Source organism: Lutra lutra, chromosome 3, assembly GCF_902655055.1.
Source record: "Lutra lutra chromosome 3, mLutLut1.2, whole genome shotgun sequence".
NCBI classification, from domain to species: domain Eukaryota; kingdom Metazoa; phylum Chordata; class Mammalia; order Carnivora; family Mustelidae; genus Lutra; species Lutra lutra.
This window is the reverse complement of record NC_062280.1, coordinates 114,533,426-114,561,054: the sequence shown is the minus strand read 5'-3', so window position 1 is coordinate 114,561,054 and position 27,629 is coordinate 114,533,426. Positions and strand designations below refer to the sequence as shown.

At 36.3% G+C, this 27,629-nt stretch overlaps 1 long non-coding RNA gene across 1 annotated transcript; it reads left to right on the top strand.

Annotated features, from left to right (window-relative positions):
• Window positions 1-1,437: 1,437 nt before the first annotated feature.
• On the top strand, window positions 1,438-23,111 carry LOC125095702 (uncharacterized). Its single transcript, XR_007125926.1, has 3 exons — window positions 1,438-1,470; window positions 3,345-3,346; window positions 23,048-23,111. It is a non-coding gene; the product is annotated as an uncharacterized LOC125095702 (long non-coding RNA).
• The last annotated feature ends 4,518 nt before the right edge of the window (window positions 23,112-27,629 follow it).

Genomic DNA, 27,629 nt, shown 5'->3' with positions numbered 1-27,629 from the left:
ATTACAAGAAGGAAAGGAAAGTGAATTGGGGGAAATCAGAGGGGAAGATGAATGATAAGAGACTGTGGACTCTGACAAACAAACAGGGTTTTGGACGAGAGGGGGTGGGGGGATGGCTGAGCCTCATGATGAGTATTAAGAAGGGCATGAATTACATGGAACACTGGGTGTGGTGTATAAACAATGAATCTTGGAAGACTGAAAAAATCAAATTAAATTTAAAAAGAAATATCACAATAAATGTAGGAGATTATTAGACAGTGTAATAGGAAAAGAGAAACTATATTCTATATATTTTACTTTAAATATAGTGTATAGAATAATAAAAGAATTGAGCCAGATATTGTAGGCGAAGACTAATGATAAGGGACTATGGAGGACCAATAATATTAATGTCAGACAAAGAAGACTTCTGAATAAGGAATATTACCAGAGAAAAAGAGGAAGATTTTAGAAAATAAAGTGGCCAGTTCATCAAGAAGACATAACAACTTATAATATATAGACATCAAATGGCAAATAAACACATGAAGCAAAACCTGATACAAGTTTTAGAACACATAGAACATGATAGCAGGACATAAATAACATTACATTTTCAGGAATTAGTAGGCAGAAAATAAGAAAGGAGATAAGAAACTTGAGCATCAGTGCCCACCGAACTGGTCTACTTGTCATTTATAGAATATGCTTCAAACAACAGAAGAATAAATATTTTTTTAGAGAATAACTAAATTTGTATAGGAAATATTCATTGAGCTAGAACATATCCTGAGAATAAAATAAGTCTCATACAAATTAAAAAAGAAAATCACAGAAGCAATTCTCTGACCATAACAAAATTAAATTGAAGTCAAATACAGAAATATATATGTAAAATTGTCAAATATTTGGAAATTAAATGCCATATTTCTTTTTTATTGAGGGTGGCTTATTTCTTATTTTATTATTTTTTTATTATGTTCTGTTAGTGACCACATAGTACATCATTAGTTTTTGATGTAGTGTTCCATAATTCATTATTTGTGTGTAACACCCAGTGCACCATGCAATCCATGTCCTCCCTAATACCCATCATCAAGCTCACCCATCCCCCTAAGCCCCTTCCTTCTAAAACCCTCAGTTTGTGTCCCAGAGTCCATAGTCTCTCAAGGTTCATCTCCCACTCTGATTTCTCCCTATTCATTTTCCCCTTCTCTCCGAATGTCCTCCATGTTATTCCTTATGTTCCACAAATAAGTGAAACAATACAATAATTGACATTCTCTGCTCGACTTATTTCACTTAGCATAATCTCCAGTCCCATCTCTGTTGATGCAAAATTTGGGTATTCATCCATTTTGATGGCTGAGTAATATTCCATTGTGTATATGGACCACATCTTCTTTACCCATTTGTCTGTTGAAGGGCATCTTGGCTCCTTCCACAGTTTTGCTATTGTGGACATTTCTTCAATGAACATTGGGGTATGTATGGCCCTCCTCTTCACCACATCTGTATTTTTGAAGTAAATACCCAGTGTTTACCTGCAATTGCTGGGTTATAGGGTAGCTCTATTTTTAATTTTTTGAGGAATCTCCATACTGTTTTCCAAAGTGACTGCACCAACTTGCATTCTGACTAACAGTGTAAGAGGGTTCCCATTTCTCCACATCCTCTCCAACATTTGTTGTTTTCTGCCTTGTCTATTTTTGTCTGGTGTAAGGTGGTATCTCAATGTGGTTTTGATTTTAATTTCCCTGGTGGCTAATGATGATGAACATTTTTTCATGTGTCTGCCAGCCATTTGTGTGTCTTCTTTGGAGAAGTGTCTGTTCATGTCTTTTGCCAATTTTTTGAGTTGATTATTTGTTTTTTGGGTGTTGAGTTTAAGAAATTCTTTATAAATCTTGGATATCAGCCCTTTGTACTGTCATTTGTGAATATCTTCTCCCATTCTTTTGGTTGCCTCTTTGTTTTGTTGACTGTTTCCTTTGCTGTGCAGAAGTTTTTTCTCTTGATGAAGTCCCAAAAATTCATTTTTGCTTTTACTGCCCTTGCCTTTGGAGACATATCTTGAAAGAAGTTGCTGTGGCTGATGTCAAAGAGGTTATTGCCTAAGTTCTCCTTTAGAATTCTGATGGATTCCTGCCTCACGTTGAGGTCCAGGATCTGTTCCTGATTAAAACTCTTCAAAGCATAGGGATAGAAGGAACATTCCTCAACTTCACAAAATCTATCTATGAAAAACACACAGCGAATATCATTCTCAATGGGGAAAAGCTGAAAGCATTTCAGGAACATGACAAGGATGCCCACCCTTACCACTGTTGTTCAACATAGTACTGGAAGTCCTAGAAACAGCAATCAGACAACAGAAAGAAATAAAATATATGCAAATTGGCAAAGAACAAGTCAAACTCTCTCTCTTTGCAGATGACATGGTACTCTCTGTGGAAACCCCAAAAGACTCCATCCTCAAATTACTAAAACTCAAACAGCAATTCAGTAATGTGGCAGGATACAAATCCAATGCACAGAAATCAGTTGCTTTCTTATACAGGCACAATATAACTGTAGAGAAAGAAATTAGGGAATCAATTCCATTTACAATAGCACCAAGGAACATTAAGATACCTGGGAATAAACCTAGCCAAAGTGGTAAAATGTTTATACTCTAGGAATGACAGAAAACTCATGAAAGAAACTGAAGAAGACACAAAAAGAAGGAAAAACTTTCCTTGTTCATGAATCAGAAAAATAAACATTGTTAAAATGTGTAAGGAGCCCAGAGCAATGTATATGTTCAATGCCATCCTGATCAAAGTAACAATGACATTTTTCAAAGTGCTAGAACAAAGAATCCTAAAATTTGTATGGAACAAAATAAGACCCCAAATTGTCAAGGAAATGTTGAAAAAGAAAAAAAACTAGATGCATCACGTTGCCTAATTTCAAACTATATTACAATGCTTTGATCACCAGGACAGCATGGTAGTGGAACAAAAAAGCAGACACATAGACCAATGGAACAGAATAGAGAGCCTAGGTATGGATTTTCAACTCTATGGTCAACCAATCTTCAACAAATAAGGAAAAAAATATCAAGTGAAAAAAGTCTTTTCATAAATGGGGCTGGGGAAATTGGACAGCTATGTACAGAAGAATGAAACTCAACCAGGGTTATGGAGGGGTGGGGGCTGGGAGGCTGGATGAGCTTGGTTGTGGGTATTGTGGATGGCATGTATTGCATGGAGCACTGGGTGTGGTGCACAAACAATGGATTCTGGAACACTGAAAACAAATTTAAAAAACAAATAAAAATTGAAAAGAAAAAAAAAGGAACAGATGCTGCATTTTGTCAGATGTTTTTTCTGCCTCAATTGAGCGTACCATGTGGTTCTTCTCTCATCTCCTATTGATTTGTTCTATCATATTGATTGATTTATGAGTGTTGAACCACCCTTGCATCCCAGAGATAAATCCCACCTGGTCCTGGTGGATACTCTTTTAAATGTACTGTTGGATCCTATTAGCTTGGATCTTGTTGAGAATCAGGGCATCCATATTAATCAGGGATATTTGGTCTGAAATTTTCTTTTTTGGTGGGGGTCTTTGCCTGGTTTGGGGATCAGGGTAATTCTGTCTTCAAAGAAAGTGTCTGGAAGTTTTCCTTCTGTTTCAATTTTTTGAAGCAGCTCCAGGAGAATAGGTATTATTTCTTCTTTGAATGTTTGGTAGCAGTTTCCAGGGCATCTGTCAGGTCCTGGCCTTTTTTTTTAGCGGGGGGGGGGGGGGGGGTTGATCACTGCGTCAATCACATTACTAGATATTGGTCTATTAGGGTTGTCAGTTTCTTCCTTTTTCAGTCTTGGAAGTTGACAGGTTTCCAGGAATACATCCATTTATTCTAGGTTGCTTAACTTATTAGCATATAACCATTGATAATAATATCTTATGATTGTTTCTATTTCCTTGATGTTAGTCATGATCTCTCCCCTTTCATTCATAACTGTATTAATTTGGGTCCTATCTCTTTTCTTTTGGATTAGTTTGGCCAGTGGTTTATCAATCTTATTGATTCTTTTAAAGAACCAGCTTCTAGTTTCATTGATGTGTTCTACTGTATCTCTAGTGTCTAACTCATTGATCTCGGCTCTAATTTTGATTATTTCCCTTCATTTGGGGGGGCTTGGCTTAATTTGTTGTTGATTTTCCAATTCCTTAATGTGTAAAGAGAGCTAGTGTATTCTGAAATTTTCAATTTTTTTTGAGTGAGGCTTGGACTGCTATGTATTTCCCTCTCAGGACCACTTTTGCTGTATCTCATAGGTTTTAGACTGATGTGTCCTCATCCTCATTGGTTTCCATGAATTGTTTAAGTTTTTCTTTGATTTCCTGGTTGATCCAAACATTCTTGAACAGGATGGTCTTTAACTTCCAGGTGTTTGGATTCTTTCCAAACTTTTACTTGTGGTTGAGTTCCAGTTTCAAAGCATTGTGGTATAAGAATATGCAGGGAATAATCTCAATGTTTTGGTTTCAGTTGAGCCCTGATTTATGACCCAGTATGTGGCTTATTCTGGAGAAAATTTAATGTGTGCTCAAGAAGAATGAGGATTCTATTTTTTTAGGGTGGAATGTTCTGTATATATCTAGGAGGTCCATTTGGTCCAATGTGTCATTCTAAGCTCTTGTTTATTGATTTTCTGCTTGGATGATCTGTCTATTACTGAGAGTGGCATGTTATGATCCCCTACAATTAATGTACTTATATCAATATGATTCCTTATTTTGATTAACTATTAGTTTATGTAGTTGGCGGTTCCCATATTGGGGACATAAATATTTACAATTGTTAGATCTTCTTGGTGGATAGACCCTTTAAGAATGATGAAATTGTCCTTCTGCATCTCTTACTACAGTATTTAGCTTAAAATCTTATTTATCTGATATAAAAATTGTTATTCCAGCTTTCTTTTGAGGCCTGTTGGCATGAACGATGCTTCTCCATCCCTTCACTTTCAGTCTGGATGTATTTTTAGGTTCCAAATGTGTCTCTTGTAGACAGCATATAGACAGTTCTATCATTTTATCCAGTCTGAAATCCTGTGCAATTTTATGGGAGTATTTAGACTCTTCATTTTTAGAGTGATTATTGAAAGATAAGTTTCTAATGACATCATGTTGCCTGTGAAGTCCTTATTTCTATAGATTGTCTCTGTAAAGTTCTGCCCCATGTCTCTCTTGGGTTATCTCTACTTTTATAGAACCCCCCTTAATATTTCTTGTAGTGCCGGCTTAGTGGTTGCCTACTCTTTCAAACCTTGCTGGTCTTGGAAGCTCTTTATCTCTCCATCCATTTTGAATGTCAGCCTTGCTGGATAAAGTATTTGTGGCTACATGTTCTTCTCATTTAGTGCCCTGAATATGTTCTGCCAGACCTTTCTGGCTTGCCAGATTTCTGTGGAGAGGTATGATGTTATTCTGATGGTCCTTCCTCTCTATACAAAGAATCTCTTCCCCCTAGCTGCCATTAATACCTTCTGTCTGAAATTATGATTTGTGAATTTCACAATTAAGTGTCTGGATGTCTTTCTAGACTCGTTGAACTTGGGAGTGTCCTTTATGCCACTAGGACATGAACACTTGTTCCATTCCTCAGATTGGGGAAATTTTCATCCAGAATTTGTTCAACTATATCTTCTAGTCTTCTGTCTTCTCCACCCCCTCAGAGATCCCAATAATTCTAACATTGGGATATTTGGTGTCATTTATTTTCCTAATTCTGTTTTCATGACTTCTAAGCTGTTTGTTCCAGGCCTCCTCTTGATCTTTCTTTTCTATTAGTTTGTCTTCTAGATCACAAATTCTATGTTCTGCCTCCATTATCCTAGATGTTAGAGTGTTTAGATTAGATTGGATCTCATTGATAGCATTTTTAACTTCTGTCAGATTGGCTCTCACTTCCACCCTTAGAGATTCTATGTTGTCACTAATGGTCTTCTCCAACCTAACCATTTCCTGGATAATTGTTACCCTAAATTCCTTTTCCAACAGACTGTTTATGTCCATATCCAATAGTTCTGTGGCAGAGGGTACAGTCTCTGAATTTTCCATCTGTTGGCTGTTCCTCCTCCTAGTCATTTTGGTGAGAGGTGGTTGAGGAAATGTATAGCTGAATACATCAATGATGATCCAGGTAAGGTGCACCCTGGAAAGTTTTGGAGCAATTGGAAGTCACCACCAAAAAGAAAGAAAAAAGAAAACAAATAACGAGAGAGAAATAGAAAACCCAGCCAAAATGAGCCCCCAAAATGAGATTTGTAAGGTACATAAACAAAAACAAACAAAAATACTGACAAAAATAAATGACAAGAAAAGAAAAATCCAGCCAAAATGAACTCCAAGAAAAAGATTTATATAATACCAGAACAAAATCAAATACACAGAAATGCTGACAGAAGAATAAGATGGGAAGGTGATTATAAATCCTCAATGTGGCTGAAGAGGGTTATTTTGTTTCTTCCTCAGTGTATCTTGTTATTTTTGTTAAAGGACTCAACTTTCCAGAGATACAGGGAATATATAGGGGTAGTATTGAATAGGGGAAATGGATTACTTTGAAGCCTATATATATATATATATATATATATATATATATATATATATATATATTAAAGAAAGGAAAACGAAAAACACAGGTGTACATATGAAAAAAAAGTTCAAGTTAAAAGTTATTATGGAATATGCTGTATTAAACCTCTAGTTGTAATGTTAAGTAGGTAAAAAAATTAAAAGAACATGAATCATGAGAATGAATTATAAAAATAAAGAAAGAAAAGTTGTATCTATAAAATATACAAGTAAGGGGCAATACCAGAAGCTTAATATATTGTTTTCCCTGATCTTGGGGTTTAACAGTTTCATGGGGCACCTGTGGTGGTTGTCCTCTTGTGCTTTTGGCTTGTCTTCTGGAGAGGGGCCTGCCATGTGGTTTTCCCATCAATATTTGGGTTGAGTCACCCTGGGATGAAGGGGTTGGACTCTGTGGAAACCAGTTTTTCAGGTTTTTGTTCTCTGGAAGTTATTGTTCTTTGGTGGGTTTTGTGGCTTTTCAGAGGGTCAGAGCAAAGAAATAATCTGTCTGCACCCAGAACTCTGCCTCAGAGAGAAGCCTCAAACTGTTCCCTTTGGGTGGCCCAGAAGACACAGACTCCCCCTCTGCAAACTCCGCTGAACAGTGCAACCTTCCACAGATGGTGCGCATCCCCAGCCACTGTCTCAGTGGTCACCTGAGGATCCCACTTGTCTCTGCAGCCCCGTGCTACTAAAACCATGAGTCATATTGGTCCAAGGAGCCTGCTTCTGGTGGCTTCCTTTGCTGGGACTGCTGTCTGGAGTCCAGGCCATTCTGAGTGGACTCAGATACCCTGGCCATGTAGGTTGTGGAAGGCTGCAGGCTGAAGGACCATGACAGGAGTTCACTCGGGGTTCTCTCAGGCATGGGTGGGAGTGCACCAAGCCTGAGCTGTGGTTCAAACAGCAGAAAGCTGTGGGCTCAGAGACTATGGACTAGAGGACCCACTGGACTCTCTGGCATGGTGGTCGCTGGCGATAACTGTCCAGGTACCACTGGCTTAGGCCCATGCCTGTGACCGCCTGATTCCACCAGTTGCCTCTTAAGGTCTTTTGGTCTTTTAGAGTGCTTTTAACCAGACTCCAAGTTAATGCTGGTCCTCAAACACAGGACACTTTTATATTAGGGTATTACTTTCCAATGTGTCACTTCTGGTGCTCCTTCCCCCTTCTGTTTATCCTCCGATATCAGTCCAAGAATTCTGACTCTGTTTTACCTCTCCACTGAGTTCTTCTGCCACCATACACATCAGAAGTGTATCATCTTACATCTCAGGCTGATTTCATGGGTGTTCAGAGTGTTCTGGTAGATATTTAGCTCACTTAAGGGGACCAGCTGAAATAGGGTCTCCAACTTCTCCACCATCTTGCCTCTCCTCCTAAAAAATACTTCTGCTCTATTTTCCAATTTATTAAGGTAGAAGTTGATTGTTGTCTCTATATAACTTTCTATCATTTCTCACATAGACATTTAAGTACAAACATTTCCCACTGAGTCCTGTCTGACCTGAATTTTAATTTTAATACATTGTGTTTTCATTTGCATTCAGTTCAAAATGTCTTTTAATTCTCCCTTGTAACTCATTCTTTGTTCCTTGCATTTTTAGAAATACAGGAAATAGTGATCAAAAACCTGCCCCCCCAAAAAAACAAAGATTTTGAGAGCCTTATGAATTTCCTGGGGTATTCTACCAAATATTCAAAGAAGAAATAACACTTATTCTCCTAAAGCTGTTTCAAAAAATAGAAATGGAAGGAAAACTTCAAGGCTCTTCCTAGGAGGCCAGCATTACCTTGATCCCAAAACCAGGCAAAGATCCCATCAAAAAAGAGAATTTCAGATGAATATCCCTGATGAACATGGATGCCAAGATTCTCAATAATATACTAGGTAATAGGATCCAATAGTACATTAAAATGATTATCCATAATGACCAGGTGGGATTTATCCCTGGGAAGCAAGGGTGGTTCAACATTTGCAAATCAGTCAATGTGATAGAACAAATCAATAGGAGATGAGAGAAGAACCACATGGTCCTCTCAATTGATGCAGAAAAAATATTTGACAAAATGCAGCATTCTTCCCTGATTAAAACTCTTCACAGTGTAGGAATAGAGGAAACATTCCTCAATATCATAAAATCCATCTACAAAAATCTCACAGTGAATGTCATTCTCAATGGGGAAAAGCTGAGAGCCTTTCCACTGAGCTCAGAAGCACGACTAGGATGCCCAATCTCACCATTGTTATCCAAAATAATACTAGAAGTCCTAGCAACAGCGATGAGACAACAAAAAGAAAAAAAAATGTATTCAAATTGGCAAAGAAAAAGTGAAACTCTCTCTTCACAGATGAAAAAATGAAGATAGAGCTACCCTATGACCCTGCAATTGCACTAATGTGTGTTTAACCCAAAGATACAGATGTAGTTAAAATAAGGGCCATATGTACCCAATGTTCATATTATCAATGGCCACAATAGCCAAACTGTGGAAATAGAAAAAGTGCCTTTCATCAAACAGAATGGATAAAGAAGATATGGGCCATATATGCAATGGAATATTTCTCAGCCATCAGAAAGAATGAATACCAAACTTTTGTATCAACATGTATGGGACTGGAGGAGATGAAATAAGTTGAGTGAAATAAGTCAAACAGAGAGAGGCAATTGTCATAGGGTTTCACTTCCTTGTGGAGCATAAGGAATAATATGGAGAACATTAGGAGACGGAAAGGAGAAGTGAATTGGGGAAAATCATTGGGGGAGATGAACAATGAGAGGCTATGGACTCTGAAAAACAAACAGAGGGTTTTGGAGGGGAGGAGGGGGAGGAGATAGGTGAGCCCGGTGGTAAGTATTAAAGAGGGCACATGTTGTGTGGAGCACTGGCTGTAGTGCATAAACAACGAATCTTGGAATACTGAAAAATAAAATGAAGTTATAAAAAAAATAAAATTTACTCCACTGTATATTTTTTCCTGCTTTGTCAAAGATTAGTTGACCATAAAGTTAAGCATCCATATCTGGGCTCTCTACTCTGTTCCACTGATGCATGTGTCTGTTTTTGTGCCAGTACCATGCTGTCTTACTGATCACAGCTTTTTAGTAAAGCTTGAGATCAGGCAATGTGATGCCCCCAGTTTTATTTTTATTTTTCAACATTTCCTTAGCAATTCGGGGTCTCTTCTGATTCCATACAAATTTTAGAATTGTTTGCTCCAGCTCTTTGAAAAATGCTGGTGGAATTTTGATCAGAATGGCATTGAAAGTATAGATTGCTCTAGGCAGTATAGACATTTTAACAATGTTTATTCTTCCAAACCATGAACGTGGAATGGTCTTCCATCTTTTTGTGTCTTTGATTTCTTTCATGAGTGTTCTGTAGTTCCCTGAGTACAGATCCTTTACCTCTTTGGTTAGGTTTATTCCCAGGTTATCTTGGTCCTTGGTGCTATAGTAAATGGAATCGATTCTCTAATTTCCCTTTCTGTATTTTCATTCTTATTGTATAAGAAAGCAACTGATTTCTGTACATTGATTATGTATCCTGCCACATTACTGAATTGCTGTATGAGATCAAGTAGTTTGGGGGTAGAGTCTCTTGGGTTTTCCATATAAAGTATCATGTCATCTGTGAAAAGAGAGAGTTCTTCATTCTTCACTTCTTCTTCACTTCTTCATTGCCAATTTGAATACCTTTTATTTCTCTTTGTTGTCTTACTGCTGTTGCTAGGACTTCAAATACTATGTTAAACAAGAGTGGTGAGAGTGGGCATCCTTGTCATGTTCCTGATCTCACTGGGAAGGCTGTCAGCTTTTCCCTATTGAGAATCATATTCACTGTGGGTTTTTCATAGATAGATTTTATGAACTTGAGGAATGTTCCCTCAATCCCCATACTTTGAAGCATTTTAATCAATAACAGATGCTGGATTTTGTCAAATGCTTTTTCTGCATCAATTGATAGGACCATGTGGTTCTTCTATCTTCCCATATTGATTTGTTCTATCACACTGATTGATTTGTAAATGTTGAACCACCCTTGCAACCCATGGATAAATCCCACCTGGTCAATGTGGATAATCTTTTTAATGTATTGTTGGATCCTATTGGCTAGGATCTTGTTGAGTATCTTAGCATCCATATTCATCAAGGATATTCGCCTGAAATTCTCCTTTTTGGTGGGGTCTTTGCATGGTTTGGATGAATGGATAAAGATGATGTGGCCCATATATACTATGGAGTATTATGAGTCCATAAGAAAGAACGAATACCCAACTTTTGTATCAGCATGGACGGGACTGGAAGAGATTATACTGAGTGAAATAAGTCAAGCAGAGAGTCAATTATCATATGGTTTCGCTTATTTGTGGAACATAAGGAATAACATGGAGGACATGGGGAGATGGAGAGAAGTGAGTTGGGGGAAATTGGAGGGGGAGATGAACCATGAGAGACTGTGGACTCTGAGAAACAAACTGAGGGTTTGGGAGGGGATGAGGGATGAGAGGTTGGGTGAGCCTGGTGGTGCATATTGTGGAGGGCACTTATTGCATGAAGGACTGGGTATGGTACATAAACAATGAATTCTGGAACACTGAAAACAAATTAAAAACATAAGTTAAAAAATAAATAAATAAAATAAAAATATAAAGTAATTTAGAAAAATACCAAATGAAACATGAATAAAGAAAAGGAAATAATAAAAACAATAGCAGAAATTAGAAAATAAATGATTGTAAAAATCAATGATGCTAAGAAGTGTTTCCTTTAAAATTAAATAAAATTGATTCTGATATCTAGATTTATCAAGGAAACATGAAAGAATAGCTAAAAATATTTTTAAAAGAATAAAGTAGAAGGTATTGGTCTACCCAATTTCAGCACTTACATAGTTTTTGAAGTTGATTCTGTGTGGTATTGAAGGAGAGATATATACAAGGTCAGTGAAATATGATAAAGAATGCAAATATGTCCATTTTTTTCAAATATGAAAGGGAATACAATGAAGGAAAGAGAATCATTTCAACCCAAGGTTCTGGGGCAATTTGATATCCATTGGTAAAATCCAAGGGGAAAAAAATAAAACTAGACCTAATTATTACACCTACACAAAAATTAACTGAAATTAGATCATAGACATAAAATATTAAACTATTTAATATAAAGGAAAAAATAGGAAAAAATCATTAAGATCTAATATTAAGGAAGGGATTCTTTGAATTGGCAATGAAAGTGTGGTACATAAAAGGAGATAAAATTCACCAAATAAAAAGTTTTACCCCAAGTTGTAATTTAAATTCCAGCTAGTTAATATACAGTGCAATATTAGTTTCAGGTGTAAATAATACCTGGTGCTCATCACAAGTGCCCTTCTTAATGTCCTTTCCATTTTAAACCCAACCCTAGCCGTCCTTCCCACAGGTAACCATCAGTTTGTTCTCTATAGTTAGATATTTTTTTTCTTGGTTTGCTTTCTTTTTCTTTCTCACCCCCCACCAAGTTCATCTGTTCTGTTTCTTAAATTTCACGTGGGTGAAATCATATGGAATTTGTCTTTCTCTGAATGACTTTTTTTTAAGATTTTATTTATTTATTTGACAGAGAGAGAGATCACAAGTAGGCAGAGAGGCAGGCAGAGAGAGAGGGGGAAGCAGGCTTCCCACTGAGCAGAGAGCCCAATTCGGGGCTTGATCCCAGGACTCTGAGATCATGACCTGAGCCGAAGGCAGAGGTTTAACCCACTGAGCCACTGAGGCGCCCCTCTGAATGACTTATTTTGCTTAGCATGATGATCTCTAGTTTCATTCACTCATTGCAAGTACTAAGATTTTATTCTTTTCTATGGCTGAATAATATTCCATTGTATAGATAATATTGATAGATGGATATAGATAGATAGATGATACATAGAAAGATATCAGATCATAGATGATAGAAAGATAGATGATAGATATCTATAGATATAGATCTCTCTCTCTGTGTATGTGTGTGTGTATATATATATATATATGATATAGGTAAAAATATAAATATATAAATATAAATTTATATAAATATAAATATATAAAAATATAAATATATAGAAGATATATAAAGAAGATGGTATATCATCTTCTCTACCCATTCATCTGTCAGTGGATATTTGGGCTCTTTCCATAAATTGGCTATTTTTATTTTTGATAATGTTGCTCTAAACACTGGACTGCATGTATCTCTTCAAATCAGTATTTTTGTATTCTTGGGGTAAATACCTAATAGTGCAATTGCTGGATGATTGGATACTTCTATTTTTTTTTTTAATTTTTTAAATTAACATATAATGTACTATTTGTCTCAGGGGTACAGGTCTGTGACTCAACAGTCTTACACAATTCAAAGTACCACCATATCACATATCCACCCCAACTTCCATCACCCAGCCTTTTGATCTTGATGAAGTACCAATGGTTCATTTTTTTCCCTTGCTTCCTTTGCCTTTGGTGATGTTTCTAGGAAGAAGTTGCTGTGGCTGGGGTCAAAGAGATTGCCTGTGTTCTCCTCAAGGATTTTGATGGATTCCCATCTCACCTTGAAGTCACATTGAGTCTATTTTTGTGTGTGGTGTAATGAAGTGGTCCACTTTCATGCTTCTGCATGTGGCTTTCTAATTTTCCCAACACCATTTGTTGAAGAGATTGTCCTTTTTTCCATTGGACATTCTTTCCTGCTTTGTCAAAGGTTAGTTGACCATGGACTTGAGGGTATATTTCTGGGCTCTCTTCTGCTGCATTGATCCATGTGTGCGTTTTTGTGCCAGTACCATACTGTCTTCATGATTACAGCTTTGTAATATAGCTTGATGTCTGGAATTTTAATGGCGCCAGCTTTGGTTTTCTTTTTCAACATTCCTTTGGCTATTTGGGATGTTTTCTGGTTCCATATAAGTTTTAGGATTATTTGTTCCATTTCCTTGAAAAAGGTTGATAGTATTTTGATAGAGATTGCATTAAATGTGTAGATTGTTCTAAATAGCACAGAAATTTTCACAATATTTGTTCTTCCAATCTGTGAGCATGGAACTTAATTTAATTTTTCCATTTCTTTGTGTCGTCCTCAATTTCTTTCATGAGTACTTTATAGTTTTCTGAGTACAGATTCTTTGCCTCCTTGCTTAGATTTATTCCTCAATATCTTATTGTTTGGGGTACAATTGTAAATAGGATCAACTCCTTAATTTCTCTTTCTTCTGTCTTGTTGTTAGTTTATAGAAAAGCAACTGACTTCTGTACATTGATTGTATATCCTGACAATTTACTGAATTCCTGTATGAGTTCTAACAGTTTTGGAGTGGAGTCTTTTGGGTTATCCACATAAAGTATCTTATCATTTGCAAAGAGTGGGAGTTTGACTTCTCCTTCACTGATTCAGATGCCCTTTATTTCCTTTTGTTGTCTGATCACTGAGGCTAGGACTTCTGGTGCTATGTTGAATAGCAGTAGTGATACGGACATCCCTGCCATGTTCCTGACCTTAGGGGAAAGACTCTTAATTTTTTTCCCTCATTGAGAATGATATTTGCTGTGGATTTTTGAGAGATGGCTTAGATAATATTGAGGTATGTACCCTCCATCTCTACCTGTGAAGAGTTCTGATCAAGAAAGGATGTTGTACTTTGTCAAATGCTTTTTCTGAATTTACTGAGAGTATCATATGGTTCTTGTTCTTTCTTTTTTTTAACACATTGTATCACATTGATTGATTTGTGGATGTTGAACCAATCTTGCAGCCCAGGAATAAATCCCCCCTGGTAATGGTGAGTAATCCTTTTAATGTACTGCTGGATCCTATTGGCTAGTATTTTGGTGAGAATTTTTGCATCCATGTTCATCAGGGATATTGGTCTGTATTTCTCCTTTTAGATGGAGTCTATGTCTGGTTTTGGGATAAAGGTAATGCTGACCTCATAAAATGAGTTTGGAAGTTATCCTTACATTTCTATTTTTTTGAATAGTTTTGAAAGAATAGGTATTAATTCTTCTTTAAATGTTTGGTAAAATTCCCCTGGGAAGCCCTCTGGCCCTGGGCTCTTGTTTTTTGGAAGATATTTTTTATGACTTCTTAAGTTTCCTTACTGGTTATGGGTTTGTTCAGGTTTTCTATTTCTTCCTGGTTCAGTTTATAAGTCTCTAGGAATGTATCTGTTTCTTCCAAATTGTCAAATTTGCTGGTGTATAGTTGCTCATAATATGTTCTTATACTTTTTTGTATTTCTTTGGTATTGGCTCTGATCCTCCCTCTCTCATTCATGATTTTATCAGTTTGGGTCCTTTCTCTTTTCCTTTTGATAAATATGGCCAGGGGTTTATCAATTTTATTTATTCTTTTAAAAAACATCTCATTATTTCTTTGATCTGTTCTACTGCTCCTTTAGTTTCTTTATTGATTTCTGCTTTATTGATTTCTTTATTGATTTCTGCTCTTATCTTTATTATTTCTCTTCTCCAACTGGGTTTAGGTTTTACTTGTTCTTCTCTCTCCTGTTCCTTTAGATGTAGGGTTAGGTTGTGTACTTGAGACCTTTCTTGTTTCTTGAGAAAGGCTTGTATTGCTATCTACTTTCCTCTTAGGTCCACCTTTGCTGCATCCCAAAGATTTGAAGGGTTGTGTTTTCATTCTTCTTTCCATGATTTTTTTTTAATTCTTTAATTTCCTGGTTGACCCATTCATTCTTTAGTAGGACGCTCCTACTAAATGGAACTAAGTTAGGTTCCATTTATTTGAGTTCTTTCCAACTTTCCTCATGTGACTGAGTTCTAGTTTCAAAACATAGTGGTCTGAAAATATACAGGGAATAATCCCAATCTTTTGGTACTGATTGAGACCTTATTTGTGTCCCAGGATGTGATCTATTCTGGAGAATGTTCCAAGTTCACTAGAAAAGACTGTGATTTCTGTTGCTTTAGGATGGAATGTTCTGAATATATTTGTGATGTCCATTTGGTCCTGTGTGTCATTTAAAGCCTTTATTTCCTTGCTGATCTTTTGCTTAGATTATCTGTCCATTTCAATGAGGGGGGGTGTTAAAGTTCCCTATTATTATTGTGTTATTGTCAATGTGTTTCTTTGATTTTGTTATTATTTGGTTTATATAATTGGCTGCTCCGATGTTAGGGGCATAAATATATAAAATTGTTAGATCTTCTTGTTGGATAGACCCTTTAAGTATGATATTGTGTTCTTCCTCATCTCTTATTATAGTCTTTGGCTTAAAATCTAGTTTATATCAGAGAAAATCTAATTTCTCTGATATAAGAATTGCCACCCCAGCATTCTTTTGATATCCAAAACAATTTACATGGTAAATTGTTTCCACCCCCTCACTTGAAATCTAGAGGTGTCTTAGGGTCTAAAATGAGTCTTTTCCAGAAAGCATATTGATGGGTCTTATTATTATTATTTTTTATCTATTCTGATACCCTGTGTCTCTTGATTTACATTCAGGGTAGCTACTGACAGATATGAATTGAGTGCCACTGTGTTGCCTGTAAGGTGACTGTTCCTGTACATTATCTCTGTTCCTTTCTGGTCTATGTTACTTTTAGGCTGCCTCTTTGCTTAGAGGATGCCTTTCAATATTTCCTGTAGGGCTGCTGTGGTGTTTATAAATCCTTTTAGATTTGTTTGCCTTGGAAGCTTTTTATTTCTCCTATTTTCAATGACAATCTAGCTGGATATAGTATTCTTGGCTGTGTATTTTTCTTGTTTTGTGCTCTGCATATATCATGTCAGTCCTTCCTGGTCTACCAGGTCTCTGTGGATAGGTCTGCTGCCAATCTAATATTTGTACCATTGTATTACCAGACCTCTTGACCTGAGCTGCTTTTAGGATTTTCTCTTTGTCTCTAAGGCTTGTAAATTTTATTATTAGAAGATGGGGTGGTGACCTATTTTTACTGATTTTGAGGGGGTTTCTCTGTGCCTTCTGGATTTTGACAGTTGTTTTCTTCCCCCAATTAGAGAAGTTTTCTGCTATAGTTTGCTCCAGTATACCTTTTGCCCCCTTCTTCTTCTTCTTCTCCTCCTTCTTCTTCTTCTTCTTCTTCTTCTTCTTCTTCTTCTTCTTCTTCTTCTTCTTCTTCTTCTTCTTCTTCTTCTTCTCCTTCTTCTCCTTCTTCTTCTTCTTCTTCTTCTTCTTCTTCTTCTTCTTCTTCTTCTTCTTCTTCTTCTTCTTCTTTCTTCTTCTTCTTCTTCTTCTTCTTCTAGGATCCCAATTATTCTAATATTTTTTGTCTTGTGATATCACTTATCTCTTGAATTCTTTCCTCATGATCCAGTAATTATTAATCTTTTTCTCAGCTTCTTTATTCTCCATCATTTGGTCTTCTATATCACTAATTCTCTCTTCTGCCTCATTTATCCTAGCAGTAAAAGCCTCCATTTTTTTTTATTGCAGCTCATTAATAGCTTTTTTTTATTTCAGGTTGGTTAGATTTTATTTTCTTTTATTTCTCCAGAAAGGGATTCTCTAGTATCTTCTATGCTTTTTTCAATCCCACCTAGTATCTTTACAATTGTCATTCTGAATTCTAGTTCCAGCATCTTATTAATGTCTATATTGATTAGATACATAGCAGTCAGTACTTCCTCTTGTCCTTTTTTTTTTCTTTATAAGTTTTTCTGCCTTGCCATTTTGTCCAGAGAAGAATAAATGAATGAGAGAACAGATGGCTAAAAGGGTAACCCCAGAAAAATATACACTAAACAAATCAGAAGAGATTTGTTTAGTGAATTTGTTTACTGAAACTGGGAAGAAAAGAAAGGAAGAAGAAACAATGACCCAGCTGGTGAAAAGAACAGAACCACACACTTGATTTGGGGTGTATTTTGGTCCATTAGGGAAGACTGCCTCCCAATATTTTAATGAAAGAAAAACTTATATATACAAAAATAAGGATAAATACAATGAAGGGATGAATATGACGGGTAAAGCTGAAAACTTAAAAAGATTTTTAAAAAGGAATTGATAAATTAACAAGTTGGTTGAAAAAAGAAAGAAAAAATTAGGGAAAAGAAAGGAGAGAGTGTGATCAGGCGGGAGACTAGAACAAAGCCATATATAAGATTTAGGGCATATTTTGGTCTATTAGAAGAAACTGTATCTCAACATTTTAAGGAAAGAAAAACATATGTATGCAAAAAAATAATTTGAATACAATGAAGGGATAGAATATGACTATAAAAATGAAAATTTAAAATGATTTTAAAATAACGTATTGTTAAGCTAAAGTGTTGGTTAAAATAGGAAAGAGGAAAAATTTTTTAAAAATAGAAAAAGAAAAAATAAAGAAAATTTAAAAAATTAGACAGACTAAGAAATTCTGGGGGAAAATAATATGAACTCTATGTGTTGTATTCACCTAACACTGAAGATTTGCAGTTCTCATTGATAAGTAAACTTGAACTGGATGGATGTTCTTGCTGCTTCTGGGGGAGGGGACTGTTGCAGTGATTCTCAAATGTCTATGCCAGAGGTGGAATGGCACCACCTTGCTGGGGACCAGGCTAAGTAATCTGCTTGGTTTTGTTCTTGGTATTTTTTGTTCCTTGAAAGCTTTCTGTAGGACAAGAATGAAAATGGCAGCTTCCTAGTCTCCAGCCCACAAGCAGCTGAGAGCTCATGACCCTCCTCTTCGGTGAGCCCTCAGAGAAAAGCAGTCAATCACTCCTGTCTCCCTGGTCTCCAGCTATGCTCCAAGCTCACCTGGCCTGTGACCAAGTGTTTCTATCTCTGGCACATGGTCCATTTGGAGTCTCCAAACCCAGCAGATTCCTGCAGCATACTCCTAAACTGCTCCTCCAGGTAGAGAAGGGGATGTGTTCTCCAAATCTGTCACTTGTGAGGTCTTTGCTCGAAGAGTAGTGGCCCAACTGTGCTGGGGATCATTGTTTATGACAACCCAGAGCTGAAAGCCCCCTCCTTGGCTGTCTTTGCAGCCAGCTTCCCTGCTCTGATACTAGGAGCTCTACCACACTCAAGCACCCCTGGTCTTTCTGTGAACCCAAGGATCCTGACACCACACTGTCCCACTGAGGGCTCCACAAACCCCTGCTTAGCCACATCCTTCAGTGGGGCAGACTTTTAAAAGTTCTGATTTCATGCTCTACAGCTCTGTCACTTGTTGGGAGCCAGCTAATGGGGGCTCCCTCCCTCTCACATTATAGCTTCCCATATATTGCATCAGATTCACTTCTCTGCACGTCCTACCTTCCAGAATGTGGTCACTTTTCTATTCACAGAATTACTGCTACTCTTTTCCTCAATCTCCTGTTGAGTTTGTAGGTGTTCAGAATGGTTTGATAACTATCTAGCTGAATTCCTGGGACCAGAAGAAATTTAGGTCTCCTACTCCTCCATCATCTTGCTCCTCCTCTCTGGGTACTTCTATTTTTAACTTTTTGAGCAATCTTCATACTGTTTTCCAGAGTGGCTGCACCAGTTTGCCTTCACAACAGCAGTGCGAGAAGGTTACCCTTTCTCTGAATCTTCACCAACAGTTGTTGTTACCATGTTGTTAATTTTAGTCATTCTGACTGGTAAGAGGTGACATCTCACTATAGTTTTGATTTGTATTTTTCATATTTCAATATGAGTGATATTGAACATCTTTTTATGTAGCTTCATCTGTGTTTCATGTGTTTTTTGAGTGTTACGTTGTATGAGTTCTTTATATTTTGGATACTAATTCTTTATCAGATATGTCATCTGCAAATATCATCTACCATTCTGTGGTTGCTTTTTAGTTTTGTCAATTGTTTCTGTTGCTGTGCAGAAGCTCTTTACCTTGATAAAGTGCCAATAGTTCATTTTTGCCTTTGTTTCCCTTGGCTTTGGAGATCTGTCTAGCAAAAAGTTGCTGCAGCTGGGTCAAAGAGGTTACTATCTGTGTTCTCCATTAGGATTTTGATGATTTCCTGTCTCACGTTTAGGTCTTTCATCCATTTTCAATTTATTTTTGTGTATGGTGTAATAAGTGCTCCAGGTTCATTCTTTTGCATGTTGCTGTCTGGTTTTCCTAACAACATGTGTTGAAGAGACTGTCTTTTTTCCATTGGATATTCTCCCTGCTTTGTTGAAGACTAACTGAGTCGTGTGTTTATTTCTGGGTTTTCTATTCTGTTCCATTGATCTATGTGTGTATATATTTTAAAGGTTTTATTTATTTGAAAGAGAGAGAGCACAAGCAGAGGGAGGGGCTGGAGGAAGGAGTAGGCTCTCTGCTCAGCTCTGATGTAGTGCTCCATCCCAGGAACTTGAGATCATGACCTGAGCCAAAGTCAGACACTTAACCAACTGAGTAACCCAGGTGCCCCTATGTGTCTGTTTCTGTGGCAGTACCATACTGGCTTGGATTACTACACCTTTGTAACATAACTTGAAGTCCCGAATTGTGATGCCTCCAGCTTTGCCTTCCTTTTACAAGATTGTTTTGGCTGTTCATAATCTTTCTCTAGTTCCAGACAAATTTTAGGATTGTTTATTCTCACTCTCTGAGAAATGCTGGTGGTAATTTGATAGAATTACATTAAATGTGTACATTGTTTTTAATACAACAGACATTTTAACAATCTTTGTTCTTCCAATCCAACAGCATGGAATGTTTTTCCATTTTTTTGCATCATCTTCAATTTTGTTCATAACTATTCTATAGGATCCAGAGTAGAGATCATTTACCTCTTTGGTTAGGTTTATTCCTAGGTATTTATGGGTTTTGCTGCAATTGTAAATGGTGTTGATTTCTTGATTTCTCTTTGTGCTGCATCATTATTGGTGTATAGAAATGTAGCAATTTCTGTATACTGATTTTGTGTCCTGCAATTTAGTTAATTTTTGTATCAGTTCTAGTAATTTTAGGGTGGAGTCTATTGGGTTTTCTCCATAGAGGTCATCTTCCAATAGTGAAAGTGTGATTTCTTCTTTGCTAACTTGAATGTCTTTTCTTTCTTTTTGTTGTATGACTGCTGAGGCTAGGACTTCTAGTACTACATTAAATAACAATGAGAACGGATATCCTTGTCTTTTTCTTGATAATGGAAGAGCTCTCAGGTTTGTTTGTTTTTTTTTTCCCATATCAATTGTGGGTTTTTTGTACATGGCCTTTATTGTAGTGGGGTATGTTCTCTCTAACCTTAACTTTATTGATGGTTATCATGAATAAACATTATATTTTTTCAAGTGCTTTTTCTGCATCTATTGAAAGGATCATGTGGTTCTTATCCTTTCTTTTATTAATATGGTGTATCATGTTGATTGCTTTGTGATTGCAACCCAGGAATAAATCCCGCTTGATCATGGTGAATGATTCTTTTAGTGTACTCTTGGACCTGATTTGCTATCATTTTGATAAGCATTTTTGCATCTATGTTCATTAGGGGAATTGAACTGCAGTTCTTTTCAATGGTCTTTGTCTGTTTTTGGAATCAACTCTTTAAATGTTTGGTAGAATTCCCTGTGAAACCATCTGGCTCTAGACTTCTATTTTTTAGGAGATTTTTGATTACTGACTCAATTTCTTTGCTGATTATCAGGCTGTTAAAGTTTTCTATTTATTTCTGTTCTAGTTTTGATAGATAATATGTTTCTAGGAATTTATGCATGTCTTCCAGATTATTCTATTTGTTGACATATATTCTCTTATAATTATTTGTATTTCTGTGGTGTCGGATATAATCTTTCCTCTTTCATTCATGATTTTATTTATTTGGGTCCATTCTCTTTTCTTTTTGAGAAGTCTGGCTTAATTTTTTAAGTCTTTATGAATTTTTTCAAAGAAAAACTCCTGGTTTCATTGATTTGTTCTACTGTTTTTTAAGTTTCTATACCATTTATTTCTGCTTTAATCTCTATTATTTCCCTTTTTCTGCTGGCTTTAGGCTTTGTTGTTTTGTTTCTCTGGGTTTTGTTTTTTGTTTTTGTTTTGGTCTTGTTTTGTTGTTTTTTTTTTTTTTCCTAGCTCCTTCAGGTGTGCCATTAAGTTGCTTGAGATTTTTCTTGCTTTTTGAGTTAGGTCTGTATTTTTATATATTTCCACCTTATGACCACTTTTAATGCATCTCCAAGGTTTTGAACTGTCATGTTTCCATGTATTTTTTTTTTTTTTTTTACATTTCTTCTTTTATTTCCTGGTTAACCCATTCATTCTTCAGTCACATGTTGTCTAACGTCCATGTATTTGTGATTTGTCCAAGTCAGTGTGTGTGTTGTGGAGGTGGTTGACTTCAAGTTTCATCTTGCTGTGGTCAGAAAATTTGCATGGTATGATTTCAATCGTTTTGTACTTGCTGAAGGCTAATGTGTGACCTCATATGTGATTATTCCAGAGAATGTCAAGTGCACTTGAAAGGAATGTGTATTCTGCTAATTTAAAAAGAAATATTCTGATTATACCTGTTAAGTCCATCCACTCCAGTGTATCATTCAACTTCATTGTTCCCTTGACTTTCTGCTTAAATTGATGTAAGTGGGGTGTTAACATCTCCTACCATTATTGTATTATTATCAATGTATTCCTTTACATATTTTATTACTCATTTTGTATATTTGGGTGTTGCCCTGTTGTTATATTTTCTTGTTGAATTGTCTCTTTATTATTATAGATTGCCCTTCTTCATCCTTTGTTGCAGTCTTTGGTTTAAAACCTAGATTGTCTCATATAAATATTGCTAACCCAGCTTTCTTTTTTAAAAATGTATTTATTACTCTATGAATTGAGACATTTGTATCTTTGAAATGACATGAAAAAAAGGTGGAAGAAACATGAATTATACAGGTTCATTTTGGGGGGTATTATTTTGTAAACATTTTATGCTATAGCTGTTTAAGAAAAAAATCCTTGTTTTGTTAACGATTCTCTCCTAGAATATGCTTGATTTTTTTAAATGTTTTATTTTATATTTTTTATTTAAATGTAATTAGCCAACATATAGTACATCATTAGTTTTTGATGTAGTGTTCAATTATTCACTAGTTGTGTAACACCAGTGCTCATCAGATCACGTGCCCTTCTTAATGTCAATCACGCAGTTACCATATCCTCCAAACCCCCTCCCTTCTGCAAAGTCAACCATCTCATGATTTGTTTCCCTCTCTGATTTCTTCCTATTTAATTTCCCCTCCCATTTCCTATGGTCCTCCGCACTATCCCTTATATTCCACATATAAGTGAAACCATATGATAATTGTCTTTCTCTGCTCGACTTATTTCACTTAGCGTAATATCTTCCAATTCCATCCATGTCAAGGCAAATGGTGGGTATTCATCCTTTCTGATGGCTGAGTAATATTCCATTGTATATATGAACCATATCTTCTTTATCCATTCATCTGTTGAAGGAAATCTCAGCTCCTTCCACATTGTGGACATTGTTGCTATGAACATTGATTATAGGTGCCCCTTCTTTTCACTACATCTGGATCTTTGGGGTAAATACCCAGGAGTGCAATTGCTGGGTTTCACAGTAGCTATATTTTTAACATCTTGAGGAACCTCCATACTGTTTTCCAGAGTGGCTGTAGCAGCTTGCATTTCCACCAAAAGTTCAAGAGTGTTTCCCTTTCTCCACATCTTCATCAACATTCGTTGCTCTCTATCTTGTCAATTATTGCCATTTTTAACTGGTGTAAGGCATTATTTCATTGTGACTTAGTTTGTATTTCCCTGATAGCAAGTGATGTGGAGCATTTTTTATGTGTCTGATAGTCATTTGTATGTCTTCTTTGTCTAGCCATTTGTATGTTTCCATTTATATGTCTGCTCATGTCTTCTGCCCATTTATTGACTGAATTATTTGCTTTTCTGTTGAGTTTAAAAAGTTCCTTATAGATCTTGGATAACAGCCCTTTATCTGTAATGTCATTTGCAAATATCTTCTCCCATTCCATGGGTTGTCTTTTAGTTTTGTTGACTGTTTCCTTTTTGGCACAGAAGCTTTTTATCTTGAGGAAATTTCAAAAGTTCATTTTTGCTTTTCTTTCCCTTGCTTTTAAAGTTCTGTCTTGTAAAAAGTTGCTGTGGCTAAAGTCAAAGAGGTTCCTTCTTTATTCTCTTCTAGAATTCTGATGGATTCCTGTCTTACATTGAGGTCTTATATCCATGTTGAGTTTATCTTTGTGTACTGTGTAAGAGAATTCTTCTGCATGTGGCTGTCCAATTTTCTTCTGCATGTGGCTGTCCAATTTTCTCAACACCATTTATTGAAGAGACTGTCTTTTTTTCCATTGCATAGTCTTTCCTGTTTTGTTGAAGATTAGTGGACCATAGAGTTGAGGGTCAATTCTGTGCTCTCTATTCTGTTTCTTTGATCTATGTGACCTAAGTGTCTATTTATGTGCAATGCCTTGATCTCTTGATGATCACAGCTTTGTAATATAGCTTGAAGTCCATAACTGTGGTGCTCCTACCTTTGTTTTTCTTTTTCAACATTCCCTTGGCAATTCGGGGTCTTTTCTTGTTCCATACAAATTTTAGGATTGCTTGTCCCAGTTCTCTGAAAAATGTTAATGGTATTCTGATTGGGATCATATTTAAAGGGTAGATTGCTCTGGGTAGCATAGACATTTTGACAATGTTGATTCTTCCAATCCATGAACATGGAATGTTTTTCCATCGTTTTGTGTCTCCCTCAGTTTCTCCCATAAGTGTTCTATAGTTTCTAGAGTAGAGATCCTTATCTCTTTGTTTAGGTTTATTCCTAAGTATCTTATGATTTTGGGTGCAAATGTAAATGGGATCAATTCCTTAATTTCTCTTTCTTCAGTCACATTATAGTGTATAGAAATACAACCGATTTCTGTGCATTGATTTGTATCCTGCCACACTGCCGAATTGCTGTATAAGTTCTAATAATTTGGGGATGGAGTCTTTTGGGGTTCCCACATAGAGTATCATGTCATCTGCAAAGAGACAGTTTGACTTCTTCTTTACCAATTTAAATACATTTTATTTCTTTTTGTTGTCTGATTGTTGAGGCTAGGACTTCTAGTATTACATCGAACAATAGAGTTGAGAGTGGACATCCCTGTCATGTTCCCAATATTAAGAGAAAAGTTCTGTCTTTCTGCATTGAGAATGATATTTGCTATGGACTTTTCATGGAAAGATTTTATGATATTGAGATATGTTCCCTCTATCCCTACACTTTGAAGAGTTTTAATCAGGAATGGATGCTGTATTTTGTTAAATGCTCTTTCTGCATCCATAGATAGGATCATATGGTTCTTGTCTTTTCTTTTATTAATGTGATCTATCACGTTGGTTGGCTTGTAAATGTTAAACCACCCTTACATCCCAGGAATAAATCCCACTTGGTTGTAGTGAATAACCCTTTAAATGTACTGTTGGATTCAATAGGCTAGTATCTTAGTGGATATTTTGGCACTCATATTCATCAGGGATATGACCAAATCTGTCTGTAATTCTCCTTTTTGATGGGGCCCTTATCTGGTTTTGGGATCAGGGTTATGTTTGCCTCATAGAACGATTTTCAAAGTTTTCCTTCCATTTCTATTTTTTGAAACAGCTTCAGTAGAATAAATATTAGCCCTTCCTTACGTGTTTGGTAGAATTTCCCTGGGAAACCATCTGGCCTTGGACTTCTGTTTTTTGAGAGTTCTTTTTATTTCTGCTTCAGTTTCCTTGCTGGTTATTGGTCCATTCAGATTTTTTACCTCTTCTTGTTTTAGTTTTGGTGGATTATAAATTTCCAGGAATGCATCCATTTCTTCCAGATTGCTTAATTTTTGGCATAGTTGCTTATAATATATTCTTACAATTGTCTGTATTTCCTTGGTGTTGATCATAATCTCTCCCATTTCATTCATGTATTTATTAATTTGATTCCTTACTCTTTCCTTTAGGATAAATTTGAGCAGAGGCTTATTGATCTTATTAATTCTTGCAAAGAACAAGCATCTAGGTTTGTTGATCTATTCTACTGTTTTTATGGTTTCTATTTCATTGATTTATGCTCCAATCTTTATTAATTCTCCTCTCCCGCTTGGTTTAGGCTTTATTTGCTATTCTTTCTCTAGGTCCTTCAGTGCATTTGGGATATTTCCCAATTTTTTGAGAGGGGCTTGAATTACTATGTACATCCCTCTCAGGACCAGACTTGCTGTTTCTCATATGTTTTGAAACAATGTGTTTTCATTTTTGTTAGTTTCCAGGAAATTCTTGAGTTCTTCTTTAATATTCTGGTTGACCCACTCATTCTTTAGCAGGTTGCTCTTTCACCTCCAAGTGTTTGAATTACTTCCAAATATTTTTGTGTGATTGAGTTTCAGTTTCAAAGCATTGTGGTCTAAAAACATACAGGGAATAATCTCAGTCTTCTGGTATTGGTTGAGAACTGATCTATGATCTAGTATGTGATCTATGGAGAAAGTTCAGTGTGCATTCAAGAAGAATGAGTTTCCTTTTAGGGTGGTATGTTCTGTATGTATCTGTGAAGTCCTTCTGGTCCAATGTGTCATTCAATGCTCTTGTTTCTTGGTTTGTCTTCTGCTTAGGTGATCTGTCCATTGCTATAAGCAGGATGTTGAGGTACCCTACTATTAATGTATTATTATCAATATGTTTCTTTATTTTGGTTATTAATTGGTTTATATAATTGGCTGCTCCCATGTTTGGAGCAGAGGTATTTACACTTGTTATATCTTCTTGTTTTATAGACTCTTTAAGTATGGTATAGTGTGCATCTACATCCCTCTTTGATTTAAAATATAATTTGTCTTATATGAGAACTGCTACCCCAGCTTTCTTTCGAGGTCCATTATTGTGGTAAATTCTTCTAAAACCCCTCACTTCTAGCGTGGATGTGTCCTTGGGTCTAAAATGAGTCTCTCACAGAGAGTATATTGATGAATCTTGGTTTTCTCATTCAATCTAATACCCTGTGTCTATTGGTTGGAGCATTTAACCCATTTACATATAGAGTAACTATTGAAAGATATGCATTTAGTGCCATTGTATTGTCTGAAAAGTCCATTTTTCTCTAGATTGTCTCCGTTACTTTCTGGTTTATGTTATTCTTGGGTCTCTCTTCATTTACAGTATCCTCCTTAATATTCTTGAAGGGCTGGCTTGGTGGTCACATATTTAAGTTTCTGTCTGTCCTGAAAACTCTTCATCTCTCCTTCTATTCTGAATGACAGCCCTGCTGGGTAAAGTATTCTTGGCTGTATGTTCTTCTTATTTAGTACCCTGAATATGTATGCCAGTCCTTCTGGTCTGCCAGGTTTCCATGGAAAGATATCATGTGATTCTGATGTTCCTTCCTCCATAAGTAAGGAACCTCCTCTCACCAGGTATTATAAGGACAGGTATTTTCTTTTTTTTCTCTTCTCTCTCTCTCTCTCTCTTTTTATTATGCTCAGTTAGCCACCATATAGTACACCATTAGTTTTTGATGTAGTGTTCAATGATTCAATAGATGCATATAACATGCAGCACTCTTCACATGTGCCCTCCTTAATACCCATCACCTGGATACCCCATCCTCCCACTCCACCCCCCACTCTGAAACCCTCAGTTTGTTTCCCAGAGTCCATAGTCTCTCATGATTTTCTCCCTCTCTGATATAAAGGATAGCATATGATATTTATCTTTCTTTGCTTGACATATTTCACTTAGCATAAATCCCTTCAAGTTCCATCCATGTCAATGCCATTGGCTTGTTTTTCCCTAATATTTGCAAGCTTCACTATTATATGTCAGGGTGTTGATGATCTATTTTTGTTGATTTTGAAAGGGGTTCCCTTGCCCTTTTGGACATGAATTCTTGTTTCCTTTCCCAGATTGGGAAAGTTCTCAGCTATGGTTTGCAAAATTATACATTCTAGCTCTCTCTCTCTCCCTCTCCTCTGGGACTCCAATAATTCTGACAGTGTTCCATTTCAAGGCATCATTAAATTCTTGAAGCCTTTGTTCATGGGCTATTAGTTGTCATTCTCTCTTTTCCTCAACTTTCTTC